The 24,750-nt window shown below is 40.0% G+C and overlaps 1 protein-coding gene across 5 annotated transcripts in view; it reads right to left on the reverse strand.

Moving 5' to 3' along the window:
* Positions 1–24,750, reverse strand: part of DLGAP2 (DLG associated protein 2) — a 1,035,006-nt gene that overhangs the window by 589,535 nt on the left and 420,721 nt on the right. The window contains exon 1 of one of the 5 annotated variants that reach the window (XM_089679533.1): positions 17,423–17,806. The exons of 3 other annotated variants lie outside the window; for them this stretch is intronic. The gene's annotated coding sequence lies outside the window, so the exon portion shown is untranslated. Of the gene's footprint in view, positions 1–17,422; positions 17,807–24,750 lie in introns of those variants that run through there. One more of the 5 variants, XM_089679531.1, reaches the window with a different exon arrangement.

The following is a 24,750-nucleotide window of genomic DNA, read 5'->3' on the forward strand; positions in this document are numbered from 1 at the left end:
CCATACAAGAAGAACAATGCGCGTGACAGATATATATAATAAACTGTTTAATATGAAGCTCTAAGAAGGTTTAAATTATGTAAATAGTTTAAGGCAATACATTGTTTGACGATATGCACCACACTGGATACTGGAACTAATCCCTAAAACAGATTTGTGTCAAGAAAATATTAATGCAGCTATCATTTAAATAACAACACCACGTTGATTTTTTATTGTATTTGGTGGTAGCAAATATACTGGGTGGAATTTAACTTTGTAAATACATTCACACCTGTTTTTAAGCGATCATATGCTTTGCCTGTCCTAATAATATAAACTATTCTTTATTACATGTACAGAACAAATATGATAGTGAAAAAAATATGCATTTTGCATAACATACTGTATAAATTAAAAAAGATATCTAAGTAGGCCCTCATGAGGTAATTGGATTCTGTGTGTGATAGCACTGATCGGCCCAGTGTGGTCACATGGAGAGGGCAAAATGCTCTACCATATCTGGATGTAGTGGGTATTTCCTTCTGCTCCTTGCGATGAATGGAGTGGCAAGGTGGCAACAGAAAAGTAGATAAATGCTGTTGTGGAAACGAGGAGAAATAAAGCAAATGTGTGCCTTGCCCTGAATGAGAAAAGCACAGGTTTCTTTAAGGGGGATCAACCCCAAAAAGCACATTAAATACCTACTTTAATTTTATATATATATATATATATATATATATATATATATATATATCTGTAATTCATAATATTCCTATTATATGGTATTTATTAATTTCTAATTTACTAAATGTAATTCCATTAAAGACAAAAGACAGAAAGAAGCCTTGGTTGCGAAAGAAGATAAAATAACAAAATATCATGTTCTGAAAATAAAGCATTTTAAAAGATGGTTTTATATTTCTTTTTGGAAGAAGTTGAATTTTGGTAAAGAATCTTTCCTTGTAACATGCACTGATCTCCTATAACCACATACTGTAAATTCCATCTTTACTGGCAGACTAATGCTATGCTCAGGTAAAATCATGTACATGAGCATCTTCGCTATTATATTACTTATCCTGAGAACATTATCACATTGGCATAGACAGATGTAGTCCTCAAGTTGATGTTAACATCTGCCACATCAATGCATGTTGTAATGATGGTTTATGGATATTATTCAATAACTGAGTCAGCAGTTTTCAAGAACAGAAGTCTGTTTTCCTTCCATGCAGTTAACTATAATGAAAGTATGATGAACATAGCAGCAAAGGGCAGTTAAGAGTTAAAATAAAAATCGCAACTAAATACATGCATACCTTTATACTTGCAGCTGGTATAAAAGTATTTACAGCACAAAGGATCAGCATTCTATGATATTCAGTAAAACAGTTATTGATTGCATATTCACACATTTTATTCATGTGCATTGCTATTAAGTAGAAAGAGCATTCATTCCAGAGCCCGAGTGACACCACAGCTCAGAGAGGGCAGGTGACAAGCAATATGGTTATATAATATGACATGGCAAAGACAGCTGTAAGAAATACATCGAACTTGGGACCATTTATTTTCAGCTTCATTCATCTTGCTGCTCTTTTTCAAGGTTTAAAATGCTATATTTGCTGCAACAAACACAGACTGTTATTAAATATAAAACAAACTATAAAGCTTACCACCCTTGTAGTGGAAAAGATGAGAGCAGACCTTGTTGCTCATATATCATAAAACAGGCTTCATTATATCATGATAAACAGGCTTCTTTGCCTGTGCCCCATAGTAACCAATGACACCAATTCAGATTTCCTTTTTCTGACACGTGTGAAAAGCAAAAAACTAATTACATGAGCAGGAAACCAGATTTCTGGAGGTGTTCTGTACCCCAACAATGTACAGGATGTCCCCACTGGAAAGTCACTTGCCCTGAGAAGGGGCCCTCTGTGGCTCCAAAATGTTGCCTTTGTGAATATCATGTGACCACTGAATAAAGCTTTGGACCCATTTAAGAAATCCCTGGTAAGATGGTGACATATTTTTCGCTTTGAATGCCTACAGTTCCCAGTCTGTGATAACTGAGGTACCCACTAACACCAAACAGCTATTTTCAGGAACTTATGCATTTAGAATATTATTAATGGACTTATTCCAACAGTATATAGGGTGCCCCCATTGGAAAGACACAAGCTTTAGCAGTTTTGAGAAATCATGGATGGCTACAGATTAAAGCACAACTCCAAACAATATTCTATTTTTTTAATAGGGTAGAGGAGGGTTAGAGGCTCTGTCTGTTTTCCTATATGGAAAAATTCTCCTTCACTTTCTGTCAAGACAGGACATGATAGTAAGTTTCTTCAAGATAAACACAGGTAAAAACATCTTTACTTTTACTCAGGACTTTTCCTCAGAAAATAGGTGCAAGAACCATTGGGGTCAACCATGACCCCCCCAAAATCCCCCCCACACACACACACGCCCTTCAAATTGCATCAATAATTGGAGTGGTCACTTTCACTAACAGCATAGGGGTTTTAAAGGGGCATTAAACAAGTGCCGCATTCAAGGATGTCCTGCATACAGAGTGCAGAGTACAAAAGGTGTGCTACACACTGTCAGGTCCTGTTTCATTGTGTATAAAAATAAAAACCTGCGCTACACCCAACATGAGTGAGTGAAATAAATGAATAAATGGATAAAGTGAACTGACGCCTCTTTCTTCCTCAATACCATAAAAAAATCAACAAAATAAAAATAAAATGAGTGCGCTGTACACTGATAATATCTGACACAATAAATAAAAATTAACCACAAACTCACATGTATACATGTGTACAAAAATCAACATATAAAGTGCTATTAATCAATGTCCATAACATGAAAATACAGAATAAATCTGGGTGTCTCGATTGCGGCGGAGGATTGGCATAGGGCCTGGGGGATGGTGGCAAAATATTCATTCAATAAAGTTACTCTTGAGGCAGCCTACAAAGTTCTCCTGCAGTGGTACTGTGTCCTGGCTCAGACTGCTCACTTTAAACTGGTGGAGATAGGTGTTTCCAGGACTGTGGTCTATGTGGGGACGTATTGCACATTTGGTGGTCGTGCACGCGATTGATAGGCTTCTGGTCTAGGGTTTTTGGTTTGCTACAAACGCTATTTCATATTACGGTCCGTAGGGATGCAAGGGTGGCCCTCCTGCACTGCCCAATTTTGGGTCTGTCTAGGTCTCAGCAGAAATTGGCATCCTACCTATTTATTTCGGCCAAGCGTGATATAGCTCAAGCTTGGAGAACCCCTTAGGTTGTCTTCCAGGAGGGGGAAGACCTGGATGAATGCTATGTTGATCAATGAACAGATGTCTAGCGTTCTTCATGATTCTCATCCGAGATTCCTTAAAGTTTGGGAACCTTGGATACGTTATTCCTTGCCATCCCTGCCTCCTACCAGTTATGGCCTCTTATAGTCGCTGCCTGTGCTAGCCCTGGATCCGTATTTTCTTTCTGATTCTTTTTTTTTTTTTTCTTCTTCTTTCTTCTTCTTTTTCTGATAATATGATGGATTGCTGCTGCTATTATTTGGTTCGGCTTTTTGCCGTCCCTCCTTGATGTCATTGGACATTCCGTTATTTGGCTAATACAAGTCAGCAGGATGTATCTAATTATGTATTATTCTTCTGCTCTGCCCCTGCGTGGGCGTATCTTGAGCTTGTTGTATTCTTAAAACAAAACTTTTAGTAAAAATATTTAAACAGAAAATACCTAAGTCCCAAATCAAATGTGAAGGAAGGAAAAGTGCTGCGTGCTGAATATAGCTTCCAACAAGGTGCTATGGTGTTCACAAGTGCTCGCCACACCAAGCAGATCAGCCTCTTACCAGATCAATTTGATCTCAAATTAAGAGATCAAATGAACAGATGGTGTCCCGATTCCACACTGACACCCGTGCTATCAATGTTAAAGAAGATGAATGAACAGCTGCGGGCTCACCTGGTCGGATTTCTTACACTAAACCACTCTCCATACAGTGTAGAGAAGGGTTAAAACAGAAGAGACTTCATAGTGAAACCCAATAAAACTAAAAGGTTTATTTAATAAAACATTGCACTTACATAGATAAGGTGCATGAAGGCAATATACAGATTCAAATCAGCCGCGGTGTCATTCCGCCGACTAAAACGTGGTGATGTCACAGAAGACTCCGCCCAACGAGTTTCTCCAAAACTGGCATCCTCTGGGATTGAAGATCATAAGTGTTTCATTACTTGGGTCACCTGCTGGTGTCACTGTTGTTCCCAAAGTTAAAGAGTGCAGTTCCGGTGGCCACCAGCAAGTGTCTCCCAGCAGCTAGGTCATCCACGTAACTTGGCTGCACCTGACATGGGCTGCTTGGGAGTTCCATAATCCCACCCTTGACTGAAGTGCAATACTTCAGTGTTTTTCCTGCAAGCCGTGTCTCTGCCTGAGCCTGTGCCTGATCCTTGTTCCTGTACCAGACCCTGAGGCTTGTTCTTGTGACCTGCTTCTTGTACCCTGCTCCCTGCATCCAGTTCTTCCACTACCTTGCTCTCTGCTCCTCATTTCCTGTCTTAGTCCTGACCTTGCCCTGCTTATGTGTGCTCCCTCCATTTATATATAGTTAGTTAGGTTATTGTTTGATTTCTGCACTTTCACATTTATTTTGTTACTTTACTTTGTTTATGGTTTGTTGATGTTGTAAGAGTGATATTTATGTTAATAAACTTCATTTAACCTTATTCAGCCTTGTTTCTGATTTCCTAAAGTGTTACTAAACCCACAACAGTAAAATCAGTCTGTATATCTAGTAAAGCATGCTTGTTATACTCACTGTGGAATCTAAGGGGTTACTACTCTGCATTGTGTAAAAAGGCTGTTTGATCCTTTCTTCTCTGTTCCTCCCTTTTTACAAGCAACCAACTCTTATCTCCTGATAAGACAGCCTGAACCGTATGCATTTTGCACATGCTCAGTTTGGTGTGTATTGCTAGAGAGGTTTTTTTCTTGGGAGAATGCATGTGATCAGTACAGGGCCAATCAGCACTGTCCAGACAGAGGTCAGGGGTTTTGCATCCTCCTAGAGCAGAAAGAAAACTACTCCTACAAGCTTTTGCTAGTGCTCTGCTGGACACAAATAGAAGTCACAAGACTGCTGATGAGAAAAGGTATTTAGCAGTTTATATTTACTAAAATAATTGCACTTCCATGTTCTGTGTACTGTGGGAGACCAGATATAGTGAAAGCAGGGTCCTGGGTTTAGTAACTATTTAAGGTACAGCCCATTGATCTGGTTATTCTTGCTGGATACCTGCTTTTGGTAACCCTGACACCCACAGAGTGCAGAGTTCAGCCTTCTTCCACAGTTGCTTACCTCTGCATCACCATCCACACCTCATTTTTACCCCTCTTCAGCTCTGACCTCTTCATGCAACCCTCCCCCTTAAAAGCCCCACCACATTCCACATTTCTTACTTTTGTTGCTGTATTAAGCTGAAGCACCCAGCCAGCTCTAGTACCTCCCCGCACACTGTAGGTGGTTCCACCTCCCTCACTTGCAGGGAGGTCATCCAATGGGAGCATCAACATCTGCTCAGCACCTTGTCCCCATCCTGCATTCAGTGGGGGCCACTCAGGAGATCAGATCCGATGGAGCCATTGGGAGACAGCAGACAAGCTGGACTTGGGTGTTTACAAGTGATAGTGGTGAGCAGGGAGCACTGAGCCTGAGCCAAAGGTGGTGGAACTGAGTCCCTCCAAGTTCCAGCTGAAAAAAAAGCTCTCCTTTTACTGCGGTCTGCGGTTCTTTCTACAAAAAATCCCACCATTCCTTGTCCTGGTGTCACAGGAATAGGAAGTTGGGGGAGAATCTCTCCAGTAGGATCGCAGACACAAATTGAAAAAAGAACAGATATTTGAAAATCTGCGTAAACTAAAATAAAATGTGGCTGGAGTTGGGTTGTAAAGGTGATGCTCAATAACATTACACCACAAAATGGCTCGATATGCTTTCTTTAAAAATGACATCTCGGGACTTGGGTACCTGATGTGGAAACCACTCTAACACTTTTACATTCATTTTGTACATGCATTTATTTGTCATCTTTTTGACAACACACACTTATGCACTGCCTGAGCTTTGCTGTATCTCCAATGCTAACATCAGTATTCTTTAAATATTCTCTCTATTCTGTCAAACTGCTTTTGAATATAAGTTTGAAACAAGGCAGACAAAATGCTGTGCTAGAATGCCTAATGGGCTCAAGAGTGTATAGCTTCTATTTAACATAGAGGAATGTGCCAAGTACAGCAAGCCTTAGTAGCCAGTCCAAAATCATCTTTAATTAGACTAAAGAGCTGAAGCTGAACTGGTTGTTTATTTATTTTATTTATTATAGAGCCGTCAATGTACGCAGTGCTTTACATATATATATTATACATTCACATCAGTCCCTAACCCTCAAGGCGTGTACAATCTAAATAAAAGAGAGAAGATCTCAGCACACTAATGGCTAATGTCCAGTGTTATATGTCCATATTTCCAATAAAGTCAATGGCCAATACCAACTTCAGATAACAGCCATCACAGAGTAAGCCCGATCTGTATGCAAAAGAAAAGGAAAAAGAGAGGTGCCTTCTGAGTGCAGTATGTAAAAAAAGTGTACAATCTAAGATGCCTAACTTACATTCATGCAATGTATGTAATGGTTGTTCATTGCTACTCTTTGCATGCTATTCAATAAGGCAGAGCTAAGTTGGAAGAGTCAGTCAAACGACTGACCAAGACATAACAGAGTATTTTTTAAAATGTATTTCTCTCCATTTTTCTGCCAAGTGGGACTATAACAATACTGTGGATACTGTAGATTAGAAATATAGGTAATTTACCAGTACCCTGAATTCCTGGATAAACTGCATATGCCCAAGACTAGGTCAGAGCACAAAGACCAGTTGTGGTACCTTTTCATGTCTACTAATTATGACAGGGGCGGACTGACCATTTGGAAACTCGGGCACTGCCCGAGGGCCCGGGGTCAGTAGGGGGCCCCATGAGATGCCCCTGGTACCTTTTTCATAGGTTTTTTTGAGTTTGGGCAAGGACACAGGGGCCCCATGATCCCCTATTGACCGGGGGCCCCATGAGTTGTCAGTCCACCCCTGAATTATGACCATCCATACAACCACTTTGCTGGGGCAGGTGAAGCATTGCAACAATACCTCTCATCAAGACCTACTGTATTAGTGCTTGATTGTGCCACAGTACAAAAGGGCAACACCATAGCATTACATCAATAATGAGCTTGAAGGGACAGCAGAACCCTAAGAGATAGGAGAACAGACTTGTGAAATTTGAAAATGTGCAGTTAGTTTAAGATGAGCCTTTGTGTAGAGGCTATTTCAGGGGTAGAAAATAGTTTACAGCAATGGTACAAAGTTGGCAATTAGTACAGAACATAGCAGTTGAATCAATGACAAACCATCCACGTAACAAAGAACAATAAGGAAAATGTATTAGTACAGCCAACAGAAAAGTAAATAAACTGCGTTCATTCACTATAATGTACAGTACATAAGGATACAAGCTATCACAAGTAGGTAGAATCGTGACAGAAAAAAATCAGTGTAACTCTAGGCTGGGATGTGCAAAAGGGAAGAACGTAGGTAAAAGCATTGGAGAAAAGCGGTAACCTTATGAAGAAAGAAAGCTATGGAGAAACCTAAAGTGTTTCTAAACCCACAACAGTAAAATCAGTGGATATATGCAGTAAAACATGCTTGTTATACTCACTGTGGAATCTAAGGGGTTAATCCTCCACATTGTGTAAAAATTACGTTTGAACCTGTCTTTTCTGATCCTTCCCTTCTTCTACTGTCCCCAATTCATCTCCTGATAGAACAGAACCTTAGGGGCAAGTTGCACATGCTCAGTTTGGTGTGTACTGTTAGAGAGTTTTGTTTTCTTGGGAGAGTGCATGTGATCAGCACAGGGTCAATCGGCACTCTCCAGTCAGAGGTTTTGCATCCTCCTAGAGCAGAAAGAAAACTCCTCCAACAAGCTTTAATTAGTGCTCTGCTGAAATCACAAGACTGCTCCAACTGCTAATGGGAAAAGGTATTTAGCAGTTTATATTTACTAAAATAATTGCATTTCCATGTTCTGTGTACTGTGGGAGGCCAGATATAGTGAATGCAGGGTCATGAGTTTAGTAACACTTTAAAGTGATTGTAAATGCTTATTTTTTTCCAAAAATTAAAAAAATGGTATACTTACCTGTCTGTGCAATGATATTGCACAGAGCTGCCCCTTACCTCCTTTTCTGATGTCCCCTACCGATGCTGTATGCTTCTTTTTGTGAGTGCCCCCATAGCAAGCCATGTGCTTTGGGGGTACCCATGCTGGCACGCTCCTGAGCCAGGCTGTGTGCACACACAGCACAGCTTGGCCACATCCCTTGCTCCCTCCTCATGGGATTTGACTGACAGTAGCAGGAGCCTATGGCTCCCACTGCTCGTAGAGTCTCCTGTGAGACCAGGAAGAGAGATCAGTGGTTCTGCAGATGGGCACAACACTGGATCAAGAGAGGACACAGTTAAAGACATCCATAGATGATTTGAACCTCTGCCAGTTCAGCAGGGAGCTGCTGAGATTCAAACCATGTATGGGAAGGCTAAATGTACCCAAGTTGATCTGATCGATTGATCATCTTGGCTACAACCAGCCTGTCAGATTTTACATGCGATTATTTCTAGCGAATTCCCCATCAACACAGACATCCATTGTTTCAGAAAATAAAATCACTCTGTCTACAGCCAGCTTAAGGGTTGGACAGGGAACAGGTATTGGAGGATTTTTACCTTAATGCAGAGAATGTATTAAGCTAAAAGCCTTTAAAAGTAGAAACATAGCTAATGAATAGCACTTATAAAAAAAATACTCTGTTCAGTACTTTTCAAACTATTTTTTTTTTACAATTAAGAAGCTGCAGTGATAATATATGTGTAAGCAAGAACAACATTACATAATTATTTTTCACACAGCATCTATCACAGTCCCACGTTTCCTGTGAAGCAGTTTCAAGTTCATAAGGTTTCTAGCCACAAAAGATTTCTTGAGTTTAAATCTATAAATACACTTGAAAGAAAATCAACTTCTCAAAGGAATGATGTATTATGTATAGTAAAATCCCAGAGGCATGGAGATCTAGATGATCAACTTTATACAGTCGATATGAAACAGTTGCCCTTATTTTATAAGGAATATGTAGGCTGTGTTGGAACTGGCACAAGGTGGAGTACCAGATTTTAGGATATCTGTCCAACTAGTTTTATCATTAAAACCATATCTTTAATATTATTACAACTGTGGACATATAAAATATTTGGATCACAATTTGTGACAATTCTCTTGTGGTTTTTTGTGCTGTGATCCAGATATATCCAGTACATAACACTCCAAGGACCAAGAATATACTATGTACCTATGATGTATGCTAAGAATAGCATGGCTAAGGTAGGCTGGATAAATGAGTTTAAATTGGACTAGAGCTGGGGTCAGCAACCAGTAGATCTCGGCCAGGTGACTGGTAGATCACGGTCAGGGCTTGCTGACCCTGCATCCCAGAGCATCAAACAGCATTCAGTGCAGAAGAATTACTTATAAAGTTGGATCTGTAGTAGGTTTAAGAGCCACATACGTTGATGTCTCCTCTGTAGTGCTGGCTCCTAAACCCTGTCATGGTTTGTGGGTGTAGCGCCTGCCAAGCATGACCCATTCAAGTGAATGAGGCTGCTGTGCAAGTGACCTGCAACCTTGTGCAATACAGCAAACAAGGCAAGCAAGGGGTTAAACAGGCAGTTGTATGTTGCTTTTTCACCACCTGCTTTAACCCCTTGGACTACGCAGAAGCAAGCAGTTGTGGGGCACTTGCAGAGTGGCCATATTTACTTGAATGGGTCTCAAATGACAAAAGCAATAGGGGTTATAATTTCTGCTGTGGCATGCCTCAGCAGCTAAAGGGGGTAGGGATTGGGGGCAGTAAAACCATGACTCAACCACAGGGTTTTACCACAACCCCCCAACTTCACATGGGAACGAGCCCTAAGAGTGCCGCTGCAACTACAGACTCATTCACAAGTGCAGCAGACAATACTGCTCCTTTGCAAAGTGATCCAAGTAAGTTTGACAGGCGGTAAGGAGGCGATATGTTGCCTCCTCAACACCTGATCTAAAACCATGATTGCCATGCAATGCACGTGCTTGTGACACAGTAGTACTGCAATTAGAGGTTTAAATCAGGTGTGATAAGGTGACACTGGCCGACACTTTGCCTGGTGATCTTTGACTTTTCCCATGTTGTTCAGGTAGATCTGCACCTCTTTAAGATTGCTTATGCTTGGACTAGAGTATTTAGTGTAGCCAACATTTAGAAGCTCTGTTAACAAAAAAAAAAATTATTTTTTACATTAGCACGTCTCCAAAGTTGTGCAATTTCCAGGGCGGCTTTGGGGCACTACTTTGATCAGACTTGTGGTGCGACTTTGATCTGACTTATTATAAACAATATCCATATGACTCACATTTACATTTGATCCGACTTTACATTCACTGGCCTAAAGTCCTATCAAAAGTCGTACTAAAGTATTGTAGGAACTACTTTCAAATTGCTACGACTTGGAATTGCACAGATGTGAATGGTGCTCATTGGGAAACATGGGGTGCAACTTGCCATGCGACTTTGGAACCCAAAGTCACATGGCAAGTCGCACAAGTGTGAGTGGGCTCTAATCTTTGTTCTTCTGACCCTCTCTCTTGATTTATGCATCAAATGAAAATTCTGCCTCGCAAGACACCTGTAAAAGACTGTTGCTGTAGCACTAGATTCAGTGCATTGTCAAGGGGAAACTACAAAATATGAAATTAGGCAAAAACAAATCCTGCCATCATTTCCAGAGTATACAGCGTTCAGGGATTCCTTGTACTTGGCAAAAGGTATAGGTGTGCCTGTATATTTAGTCACTGGGGTGTTGCTGTGTGGGGTGTTGGCTGGCCTAAAAGTTAAACAGAGCCTTATATTCTGATCACATAATAATATAGTACTAAAAATTATTTTAGATTATTAAAAAAAAAAAAAAAAAAAAAAATCGCACAGTTGCTAACATTACCCTAAATTTCAGCATTTTTTGTGTAGAGTGTATTCTGGAGCTGCCATATTGATATACTTCTCTGTTTCCTGGCTTTAGAAATACTAAATGATAGCATTATGACAAGTCTGGGCAAGGCACCTGGACTGTGCAGGTATGACCCATCTGTCTGGAGACATATCCTTTGACATGCATGCTTAGATCAACTGACCAGGGGCGGACTGACCATTGGGAAACTTGGGCACTGCTCGAGGGCCCGGGGTCAGTAAGGGGCCCCATGAGATGCCCCTGGTACCTTTTTCATAGGCTTTTTTGAGTTTGGGCAAGGACACAGGGGCCCCATGATCCCCTATTGCCCGGGGGCCCCATGAGTTGTCAGTCCGCCCCTGCAATTGACTCTAGACATTTAGTTCTGTAAAAGGAAAGGAGTTTGGGAAGACACCTTCCAGAATTTCCTTTTCCTTATGGGAAAAGCTAGCCATCAAGCAGGTTTTTCTTCCAAATCTTGCCCTAGAAATAGCCAGCTAGGGGTTCTGCTACTGCGCAGACAAGGGATTGTTGTTTGAGCAGGAAATGCATCTTATATCTACAACCAGTTTTAGTTAAAAAAATATGTCTCAATTGTAGATTGTAGCACCACACTGTTTTCTTTTCAACAAATTAGTCTTTATAAATGTTATTAACACTTTGATACATTAGATTTATTCACTACTGTGTGACACCCTCTACTGATGTCATGTGTCCTAATATATAGAGCAAAGGGTTGTGATATTGGCACATATTTGAAGGGGTGCACTGAAACAGATATCACATAACTGTGAGGAACAGGAAGCAAAGCTAAGGGGAGTTGGAAAGAGAGTGATCTGCAGAGTTCTAAGCAATGGAGACTCAAAGGTGGGTTGTTGTTTTAAGCCTTAAAAATTAGAGAATCCTCCTACACTGCTTGGACAAGTGTACTGAAAAAACATGACTGACTGGACCCAGATTGTGTCATCTGAGTCATCTGGACTATTATAATCAGGGATTTTTTTCAGTGGGAATGCAGGGGAACCTCCTGCACTGAATGTAATGGAAAAGGTGGTGGGGTGTGCTAGAGGTCTACTGTTGCTGTCTGCTGGGGGATCTAATATTGCTGGAGGGTTCTATTACTGCAAGGGTGCCTATTGTTGCTGGGAAGGTCTATTGTTGCTGGTGGGTGATCTCCTGTTGCTGGGGAGTCATATATTGCTGGGAGAGGTCTACTGTTAAGGGAGGGGTCTACTGTTGCTGGCTGCTGCAGGGCCTATTGATGCTGGCTGCAGATCTATTGTTGTTGGTGGGGGTCCATTGTTGCTGGGGTGGATTGTTACTGGGCGAATCTATTGATAATGAGGGGATCTATTGTTGCAGGCTGCAGGGGATCTATATTAATGATTTTCTAGTTATCATGAACAAATTCCATACAAAATACTTTGCACCATAAAAATAATAGTTCTGTTTTCCATTTAAAAGGGCAGTACTAGGGGGTGGGTAGGGAGTGGAACCAGGCCACAGTGCTCAAAGATGGGTAGGGGGCAGAGACAAAGGGTGACTTGGAAAGCAGAAGTACAACACCTATTATCTAAGAAAAAAAGCCCTAAAATAAATAATTCATACCACACTTACATGTTATTCATTTAACTTATCTGTAACTGTATGAAAATATAATTGTCATTTTCAATAACACACGTTGTGCTTTTTTCTTTAATGAACCCTACATTAATATGGGGCCATCATATCTGTGCAGCTCATAAATAAATAGTTACCTTAGTAACACTGAGCAGCACAGTTGGTAAATGGTTAGCACTTCCGCCTGGCAGTACTAGGGTCATTGGATTGAACCCAACCACGGCACCACCTGCCTGGAGTTTGCATGTTCTCCCTGTGCCTGTGTGAGTTTCCTCCAGGTACTCTGGTTTCCTCCAACACTCCAAAGACATGCTGGTAGGTTAATTGGATCCTGTCTAAATTGTCCCTAGTGTGTGTATGTATGAATGCAAGTCAGCGACCATAGATTGTATGCCCCTTGAGGGTTAGGGACTGGTGTGAATGTACATTGACGGCGCTATATAAGTAAATAAAATAAATAGTATTGCTTAACCCATGAAAAAATGCAATTTATTGCATATAATCAGTCCTTAGATGTGGGGAATGTATTGGCTTTTTTGAGGGATTTCCCCTTTCTTTTTATCAGTTGATCCTGCCAGTAACACACTTCCAGACTTAAAGTGACAACCCTCACTCACTGTGCTGTATCATTGACTATAGAATACATCTCTCATTTCCATAACTTAGGATGGAGGTGTTCTATAGTTCACATACTGGGGTTTATTTACTAAAGCTGGAGAGTGCAGAATCAGGCTCACTTCTGAATGGAAACTAATCAGCTTCCAGGTTTTATTGCCAAAGCTTAATTGAACAAGCGGAGGTTAGAAACGTATTGGTTTCTATGCAGAAGTGAGCCTGATTCTGTACTCTCCAGCTTTAGTAAATAAACCCCACTGATTGTGAGCTTAGCAGGGATGATAATACGGTTTGTGATAACCATGAAAAATGAGCATGAACCTGCAAGCTCACCAGATTTCTATCAGGATCCCTTTTTGAGGTCCCTTTTGACCTCAATGGACTAATATAACAATAGGCTTTCAATTGTATATTTAACAGACCAAAAGGGACCAAATAGAAGAGCTTCATAGTTAAGGTTTCTGCTAACATCACATGACCAGAAGACCAAGAATTCTAAATGGTTTTTACCAGATCAAAGCTCAAAGCATGACAAAGCATCAAGAGCTGATTGCAGGGGTGCCATTTACATCAGGGCAGAACACAATCAATAACTACGCACATTTTGGTTACAATAATGAAATGTAATTTTTTCATGCAAGATTCACTTTGACAGAGACCTTCCTCAGGTAGCAACAAGAGTTTTCACCTTTCTGACATCTTACAATCCTGGTTGGAAACAACAGCTTTTGATTAAAAAGTTACAGAAAGTGCTCCTCAAAAAATGAAGCAAGCTTGGCAGTAGATGAACGGGCACAGAGTGGTAAAAGTAAAATAAATTCAGGCCATGCTTAGGCTTACTATATTTGGTAATTTGTGTACACTCATGTATGCAAATGTATGCCTTTAGAAGTATATTTCAGCATTTCTCTGCTGAGAACACTTTCTGCAAGAAATGTATTTATGGAAAATTAAAGATAATAAAATCTGACCCTTCAATTAAATTTGAAAAGAGATCCTACAACTATTATACAAAACATCCAATCTAATGTGTCTTTCTACTAGCCAGGTATGCTGAGACTTTATTATTATTATTATTATACAGTATTTATATAGCGCCAATGGTTTGCTCAGCGCTGTACATTATAATGGGAGACAGTACACGAGACAGTACAGTAACAATACAATACACGAGGGGTTTGAGGGCCCTGCTCCTTGGAGCTTACAATCTAGGAGGGAGGGGAGAGTGATACAGGAGGAAATAGCTGTGGGGGATGGAGTGGTGGGAAGCGTGGAGGAGATCAGCAGTTAGGTGAGGGCGGGGTAGGCTTCTCTAAAGAGATGGGTTTTCAGGGTGCGCCTAAAGGTGAGGAGTGAAGGTGACAGTCTGACGGATTGGGGTATTGAGATCCAGAGGATGGAGGAGGCCCTGGAGAAGTCCTGGAGATGGGCATGGGAGGAAGAGACCAGGGAACTGGAGAGTAGGAGGTCTTGTGAGGAGCGGAGAGTGCGTTTTGGGTGGTAGATGGATATCAGGTCGGTGATATAGTTTGGGGCAGTGTTATGAACAGCTTGTATGTCAATGTTAATATTTTGAATCGTATGCATTGGGCAATCGTAAGCCAGTGGAGGGATTGGCAGAGGGGGGTGGCAGATACGGAGCGGTTGGTAAGGTGGAGGAGTCTGGCCGCAGAATTCAGGATGGATTGAAGCGGGGATAGCCTGTGTTGGTGTAGGCTGGCGAGGAGGGAGTTACAGTAGTCAAGTCAGGAGATAAGGGAGTGAATGAGTTGCTTTGTAGTTTCAGGAGTTAGGAACGTGCGTATTTTAGAGATGTTGCGGAGGTGGAGTCTGCATGAATTTGTCAGCGATTGGATCTGGGGCTTGAAAGACAGATTGGAGTCAAAGTACATGGAGAAGCATGAGCTGCCTAACTTCTGACTACAATTTAAGCAAAACACCAATAAACACAAACATGACTTATGGAAAAAGGTATAAAAAGTGCATAAAAAGATATAAAGGGCAGGTGAGCACTAGACAGCTACATTGAAGGCAAATAGCCTACTAATATAAACTAACCAATTGCAACACTCAGAATTAGGAACTGTTAACAAAGTTATTCAAAAAACAAAAAAATCTTTATTTACTTTCTGAAAATCAAACTGTGCCATTTGAGCCCAGCACACAGAACATAAGTGAACTGCTTCACACCATGTGTACTGCATTTGCTTTCTGCTTTGTCAGGCAACCTGCCTCACACCTTGAGTCAGGGCCCATAATCCATTACCCCACTGCCTGTGCACTAGGCTAGAAATAAAAAGAACTACACAAGGGAGCTAATTGCAATCAATGACACCAATCGAAAACACTCTGGCCAAAAAACTGAGACCTTACATCAACAATAAATACAAGGCAATAAATATGCATAACTACCAAACACAATTATCAACATCATTTTTAGAATGTGTTTTTCACAGAAATCAATGTGATTATTTTCATTATATCTCAAGTTCAAAAAAAAAAAAATGCAAATAAAATTATCACTGTAATGTAAATCCACATACATAAAGGATCTGTATACAGTACATGTAATGCAGAAAACGCAATCCACAGTAGGGAATCTTGTTAACAGGCTATAAATTATTTATTAAACACAAGACAATACAATGGATAGGCTTATATCTTATCCCAGGTCTCTAAACTACAAACAAAACTGTGTTACATAACTTGTTGCTGAATATGAAGAATAATATATTTAATAGTATAAGTCAGATAGTATGTTGCTCTATACGTAATCACTAGATTTGGATTTACAGTCAATAAAAAGCGTAAATAAGTACACAGTGGTACGTAAGGAAGCCAGCTTCCTAAAATAGCAGCAGTGATGACGACAATGAAAGATTAGCTCTCTATTATAAGTTATCGGTGATTTTCTTTTTCCCTTAGAATCCTTGGCATATGACAGATAAACAATTTAAAGCAGAAACCATTTTATTATGCATCCAATTATCAGATCAAAATCGGTTAATCGCTAAAACATATCCACTTCTATAAAGGTTGTATATTCCAACAGCAGTCAAGCAAATGAAGCCTAACTGCATGGCAAACACATTCATTATAGGTACCTGACATGTTCATGTACAAGAGGAACTCAAACAAGCAAACAACATAAGCAGGCTGATTTCCAGAGATTTTTAACCCATTGTAGAGCATGCTGTAAGCAGAGCTAGTTCTCAATTAAACACCAGAGCTATTCCGCTATTCTGTCATTTGAACACTGCCCTTGGTCCAAGTGAGAAGTGGGATGTGTGTAAATGATGTCTCCTAGAAATACATGCATTACAGCACGAGACCACTGCAAAATGATCTGCCTGTTCTGCACAAGGTTTTGGGAAGTGCTCATGTCTCCATAGGCAGATATACAGATGTCTCATTAGCATACCAATACCTTTCTAGTATGTCCCTTCAGCATGACATAAAAGTAGCTTTCTCCATTCACTGCCTTATTTACTAGGGTTAATAGATGCCATTGTTCACTTTAGTATTTTATAGCAATCACACTGCTTGTCTCTTGGTTCTCCTTCTGCTTGCAACAAAACACCCCTTCTATTCCTTCTATTTCTGCAGATGCTATTGAACAGTGAATAAACAGCACACATTCACCATCTGTGCTTTAGGTAACACCGCTATTATAGATATTGCTAATTAAAAAAAAAAAAAGCTTCCTATAGAAGGGTAAACTTAAACAATGTAAAAAACATAAGCAATGATCAGACTGTCTGTGCCCTGAATGAATATTAATCATCAGTTTGTCAGATCTGTATCTGTTCAAAGCTGTGCCGAGAAGCAAGGTGAGGAGTCTTCTTCATCTACAGATAGGTACTTTTAACATGCAGCCTAGGTAGTTCTACAGCATGCAAAGTGCAAGAATTGGAAAATCATACACAAACTGGCATAAGGCTAATTAATATTGTCTCCTTAACATCAAAGTAGTCAAGGATTATGGGGAAGGTTCGAAAAAAAGTAAGAATGAGTCATCTCGGTCTTACCTTAAAATACTAGTGTACTGCTAGTCCCTTCCACAGCCAAGACTGAGACGATCTGTGAACAAGATTATGCACATTTTCTCCCAAGAATAACAATCATTGCAGAAAAACATGAAGGCCAGAGATTTCAAATTATGTATCCAACAAGCCAGTAATTCACAGCTGTTCCATAGCTCCTAGAAGCACTGCAAAACAAGTACACTGCAGCACTGTGCAAAGCATAGGATTGCAATACATGTCCTATATATTCAAGTACAAGAGAAAACACGACATGGAGCCTTGCTCCTTGTGGATGTGGGGCTTGCTCTCTATCAGCAGAATGACTGCCTGCTCCTGCAACAGACTTACAAAATAGGATTTATGCATTCATTAGAGGATGATGTTATTTCCCAGGATACTAATTACATAGACCAGGTGCCTCTGTCTCCTGTTTCCCAGATAAGAGTCTGTAATTTCATTTCAGAAATGATCCACATTTAGACAGGAGAACCTATTGTGATGATATCATTTGCCTGAGTGGCCATAAATGGGCAATTTCCTTGAAAACGTCACAGCCACTGACGACACAGCTCTTTATAATAGAGTAGGCAGGGTGGATGATAGGGTCCCATCAATCTAAAGAAGCTTTGGCTGTTACGATAACATGAATCTTGCAAGAACATTTACAAGGCTGCAAAAGCAAGGAAAGCTGCAGCAAGAGCACTGAATATTTCAACTGGTTCCTATGATGGAGCTAAAGTGTGAGAATGAAAGGTGTTAAAATTCCTGTACAACACTGACAAGTCTTAAGACATTTCACTTTTAAAATCACATTTCCAGTAAATTCAAGCAGATGACGCACCAGGTGCAGCTTCTAAAAGCTACAAGTATGATTAAATAATGAATAAACTTTTTTGACCTAAATTATAGGACCGTCGAGTAACAACCTTTGTAATTAAAGAAGCTTTTTTTTTTTGTTTTGTCTAGGTCTATCATATTTATACTTCATGCACTAGACATTAGGGTTGATTTAGTAAAACTGGAGAGTTCAAAAACTGGTGCAGCTGAACATGACAGCCAATCAGCTTCTAATTGCAGCTTGTTCAATGAAGCTTTGCCAAAAAAAAAAGAAAAATGGAAGCTGATTGATTTCTAGGTAGAGCTGCACCAAAATTTGCACATTGCAATTTAAGTAAATCAAACCCATATAAAAAGAAAGATCTGACTGCTGGCTATGGACAGTGTAGACAGTTCTTATTTCCAACTCCTCCATGCAGAAGGCATTTGCAATTACTTTAACATAACTAGTGGAAACAGCGCAATGACAAAAGTGAAACACTAAAGGAGCACAAAATGCTAAACAGTGAAATACATGTGCTAAAATATACAAATAAATCAATAAATAGCATCAGTGAATGTCCAATTCGTAAAGACAGATAAATGCTTTGTGCAAGTCCACCAAACAATAAAGTCTTTCTAATCCACTGAACCACCATGTGATTAAATGGGATTAATTCCACAAGTGCCAAATAAACTTCACTCCAATGTCACCATGTGCTCCAGAGAAGAACCTCCCCCAATTCAGTGGCACTTACCAGATATCATGGCCCATCTTTGCATGATAGGCAATCGCGCTTGTGGTGAGTGTCATATGTAAAAAGACTCCTCAATGATTAAGCCCATCGGCAATAGAAGGCTGGTGAAATGGTAGGACATCCTCTAAAAAGGTCAACTCCGACACAAGAAAGGAAATAAAGGAAAGCTCATAGCACAATACTAAAAACCATTTATTGTAAAATCAGTAATAAACTCACATAATAAAAGTGAAAGCATGCCCAACATCCAATTTGCTCTAAAAGTAACGATGTATTGTACAGACAGCGTCTTACCCGGTCCTCCTCACTGCTCGCAAGCGGTACGTCATTTCGGTGAGGTGGAAGCCAATCAAAACAATTGCCGTGCAGCCCGAAGCTGATGAGTTTCGTTACCTGACTTTATCAAAGGGTTGGTCGCATGGCATGATGTGATTGCTTAAATAGTTTCCTGCTATCTTTACCTCCATAACTTCCGGTCTAGGAGCGAGGGTATAGTGCTCAAGTCCTCCATCTTGTGGCCAATATTATATTGAAACTACCAATTACTATACACATACATAACATAACCTGAAAAAATGTCCATGAAGTACATGTGAACATAGATGATGTTCCCATACACTCATACCCATATACAATACCTCCTAAATAATTGCATTAAACATTACACCACAATAAATACAATATTTCAAAATTATAAAATCTAAAATAAAAATTGGAACATTAAGGTCAAAAAAGTTCCTATCAATGAGACCTAACAATTTAATCCAAATTTATACACCCCTCATAAATATTGGTACAACTGCACCACAAGCGTGATTGCCTATCATGCAAATATGGGCCACGGTATCTGGTGAGTGCCACTGAATTGGGGGAGGTTCTTCTCTTGAGCACGTGGTGGCACTGGAGTGAAGTTTATTTGGCACTTGTGGAATTAGTCTCGTTTAATCACGTGGTGGTTCAGTGGATTAGAAGGACTTTATTTTTTGGTGGACTTCCATGACGCATTTATCTGTCTTTTACATTCACTGATGCAATTTATTGATTTATTTGTATATTTTAGCACATGTATTTCACTGTATAGTATTTTGTGCTATTTTAGTATTTCGCTTTTGTCATTGCACTGCTTCCACTAGCTATGTTAAAGATTTAGTAGGTGATTATTGGGTGATTCACTATTTAAAGCGGCAGCAATATATATGTGTTATATACACATATACATTTGATTTGTAGAATACTTGGTATCAATATACTAAATTGTCAACTATTTTGAGTTACATATTTAGAGTGTAGTTTACGTAGTTATTATTATTATTATACAGGATTTATATAGCACCAACAGTTTGCTCAGTGCTTTACAATATAACAGGAGACGATACAGCAACAATACAGTTCAATACAAGAGAGTTAGGAGGGCCCTGCTCCTTGGAGCTTAAAATCTAAGAGATTATAACAATAACATACTTTGCAATTACTGTCTCACTTTCAAAGCAGGTGTGAATGGTAGTATCACCTATTCTAAAGCATGACAGCAGAAAAATCAGCTTTCTGCCACAGTATTTGCCATATTCCAGTTTTGCCCCCTATTTTATAAAAGCTCATGTGGTACCCACTGTACCCTGTGGGAAATGTGCAAGTTCTGTTTGCAGTCACATCTTCATGGAAGGGATTATGTGAATGCTAAGAATACTGTCAATAAACTCTTTGTAAAAGAAAAAAATTGGAGGTGTTGCTCACATTTCAAAGGCAACTATAGGGAAGCATAGACACCAGAACTGCCCCATGCTGCACTCTCATGACAATGAGCAACAGAATTTGCACATATTTATTTAAATCACCGAAAACCTACCATGCCATTAAATATTCAATTTTTATCAGAAAATTTAAGAAACATGAAAAAATGTAAAATGCTGCTGGCATGCTGTCTACTTAACACTGTTTAGCATAAATTCAGAATGAACTTACTTTAGATGGTCACTGTGTTGCTTACAAAACTGTCCAATGAAATACAGTGTATCAAATGGCCACCACAGTCAATACAAAATGCCTATCAATTACATCGTAGTTGTTTAAGAGTACAAATACTTGCTTACCCTTCTTTAAGCACACTATACAGTACATTATTGATGTATAGCAATCTCAAGGGAAGAACAACACAGACCTAAGCACTATACCCTCTCTCAGCAAATACTATAGAATCAGCACATTTTCCACTGGTGCATAATACGTTAGCCTTGCTACCAGCTAATTTCTCAGTAAACGTGTGGACGTTTAGGTCTGAGTATCACTGTATATCACTGTTTAATAACCCATTCAAATGTTTTAAATGAAATTGCTTCAAAGCAGCAGACAGACTAAAATTTTGAGGTCCCCCACCTCCTTTCCAAAGCTAAGGAAGTAGCATAGCTGTCATTGTCAATTATGAAAACTATAAAATCCAGAATGGCTGTTACTGAAACAGGCTGTCCTATCTCTGCTGTGATGGTAAGCTATTTTGTCTTAGATCTGTCTCCAGAATTAGCATAGTTTCCTTCAAGACAACCAAAACATGCAGTGAAATAAAAGTACTCTTTTGTTTAACCTCTGCAGGCATGGTTGGAAATGGTGTCTTTTTAAATGGGCAGAAATGATCATTTGCCCTATTTCAACCACTTATTTTTTTCTTAAATATTGGGGGCTGTGCTCTCCAAGTATAAAGGACACATCAGGTGGCACTCTTTGAATCACATGGGGTTGGTTTACTAAATCCGGAGAGTGCAAAATCTGGTGCAGCTCTGCATTGAAACCAATCCGCTTCCAGTTTTTTTTTTTTTTTTGTCAAAGCTTAATTGAACAAGCTGAAGTTAGAAACTGATTGACTACCATGCATAGATGCACCAGATTCTGCACTCTCCAATTTTAATAAATCAACCCCATGATGGCACATGCAACAGTTTGAATCAAGAATACTGCTTGTAAACACTGGTTACTGTGCAGTAAATCTAAGTAATTTTGAATAGGAGAATTTTCTCTGCTTGTCCCTAAATTTTACAAAATACACCCCATAATATATTTCTATACATATATTATAAGCTGGTTAAACTATCTTGGCCTGTGTTTGAGTTTCATATGTTATGAACAGGGAAGAAAATATTAAATACCAATGCCATAAACTAAGCTGTGCATGTATGGCTAAGTGTACACTTAAAAAATGCTGCCAAGCCAGCAGAAGCATTTATGACACAAAGGGATAAACATGTTAACTGTCAGCATTAAAATAAAAGCACCTCATTCAACTATAACATGAAAAGTATACCTGAGGTGAGGTCACTTTAATCTATCACACTGCCTAGCTGTTGGCAATTATAAGTCAGTTTGTACAATAATATTGCAATAGGAGTGTTCAACTTTAGCTTGCACTCAGGGGCGGACTGACAACTCATGGGGCCCCCGAGCAATAGGGGATCATGAGGCCCCTGTATCCTTGACCAAACTCAAAAAAGCCTATGAAAAAGGTACCAGGGACATCTCATGGGGCCCCCTACTGACCCCGGGCCCTTGGGCAGTGACCGAGTTTCCAAATGGTCAGTCCGCCCGTTTGCACTAATAGTTACAAGAATTTTGTCATAAGCTTCACTACATATAAGTTACCTCACAACTTCATCCATCACTTTTTGTTTTGATAGACTGGGGAAAAGTTAGAAATACTGTCAGGTTTTTTGCTGCTCAAGGGAATAAATATACTGGACTTTGAACCAATGCTGGTGCATAAAGTATGCCTTATCATACTGTATATTAATACTCAAAATTTAAAAAACATGTACATTATCTTAAATCATATAAAAAAAAATTAACATTAGTGTGCTACTAGTGTAATGTAGTGTAGGTAAATTTATTGTGTTTGACTCATGGTGTGAGTCTGTGATTAAGGTCAGGTCCCTACAGGTCAAGCTAGACGTCTTAACAGGTTGGGACTGTATCGCCTCCACCTGGCTCTGGAATACCATAGAATCTTCCAGAAGCCAGTGGGCAGAAGAGATGGAGACCTAATCTGCATGTTTTTGGGAATCTGATCAACCCTATATTTGAAGGCCTGGGAGGGGTACCCTAGGCTAGGGGAGGGGGCTGGCCTCCAGGTTGGGCTTACACTGGCTTAGGAGGGTCCATTCATCAGTATGGCATGAACAGGATCAAGGCCTGGGAGCAGTGGGAGCAAGGATGACAGAGTGAGTACATCAGCACACCCAGGGATTCACAACAGGAGAGACTGACACATGTAGCAAGCTTACAAAGGACAGCACTGTGCTTAATCCTCTATCCTTGTCTTGGAAGACTTTCCAAGCAGCCAGGGCTGGTGGTGTCTGCAGGCTGTAAAGCTGGGAGTGGTTCTACAGGGGAGAGGAGACATCTCTGCATGTAGTTTACAAGTTAAGCTGATTTCCAGAGGGGCTGCACGTCCCTTGCCCATAAGGGGCTGCTGCTACTGATCTGCAAAGACTGATGGCTTTCAAGAAAAAGAACAGTCCAGGATTTGTAAATAGGAAGGAAGTTGTCACTGTGCATTTATTCAGCCAAGTTGGGCATCCCATAATCCTTAATATCCTTATTGAATTTATTTTTTCCTAATCAAATTACAAAAACTAGGCTCATGGACTGGTCACTGACTGTGGATGTCCATGTGGAAAATGTAGGTTGACTGGCTGTGCAGAGCTTAGGGGGACCTAGAAATGCAACAACCATTATGAGGGTGATGCTACACAAAGAAAAATCCCTTTAAAAACAAATAGGCCTACATTACCTGGGCCCTCTCTCATTGGTATATTGTTTTTGCTATCTTCTTTATCTGAGATGCATTATCCAAACCATGAAATACCCACTAAATGGCTCCATATACAGTTGCAAGAAAAAGTATGTGAACCCCTTGGGATTACGTGGAGTTTTGCATGAATTGGGCATAAAATGTGCTCTGAACATCATCTAAGTCACAACAATAGAAGAACACAGTCTGCTGAACATAATACTACACAAACATTAGATGTTGCCATGGTTTAATTGCACATAACATGTAAACATTCACAGTTCAGGGAGGAAAAAGTATGTAAACCTTTGGACTTAATAACTGGTTGACCCTCCTTTGGCAGCAATAACCTCAACCAAACGTTTCCTGTAGTTGCAGATCAGACCTGCACAACGATCTGGAGTAATTTTGGACCACTCCTCTTCGCAAAACTGTTGCAGTGTAGCAATATTCTTGGGATGTCTGGTGTGAATAGCTCTCTTAAGGTCATGCCACAGCATTTCAATCGGGTTGAGGTCAGGACCCTGACTGGGCCACTCCAGAAGGCGTATTCTGTGCTGTTGCAGCCATTGTTTTGTTGAATTACTTGTATGCTTTGGGTCATTGTCCTGTTGCATCACCCATCCTCTGCGGAGCTTCAGTTGGCGGACAGATGGTCGTAAGTTTTCCTGCAAAATGTCTTGATAAACTCTGGAATTCATTTTCCCATCAATGACAACAATCTGTTCAGGCCCTGAGGCAGCAAAGCAGCCCAAAACCATGATGCTCCCTCCGCCATGTTTTACAGTTGGGATGAGGTTTTGATGTTGGTGTGCTGTGCCTTTTTTTCTCCACACATAGTGTTGTGTGTTCTTCCCAAACAACTCAAACTTGGTTTCATCTGTCCACAGTATATTTTGCCAGTAGTGCTGTGGAACATCCAGGTGCTCTTTTGCAAACTTCAAACGTGCTGCAATATTCTTTTTGGACAGCAATGGCTTCCT

This window comes from Staurois parvus, unplaced genomic scaffold (assembly GCF_062004578.1).
Source record: "Staurois parvus isolate SC_StPar_1 unplaced genomic scaffold, SC_StPar_1.0 ptg000226l, whole genome shotgun sequence".
In the NCBI taxonomy this organism is placed as follows: Eukaryota; Metazoa; Chordata; class Amphibia; order Anura; family Ranidae; genus Staurois; species Staurois parvus.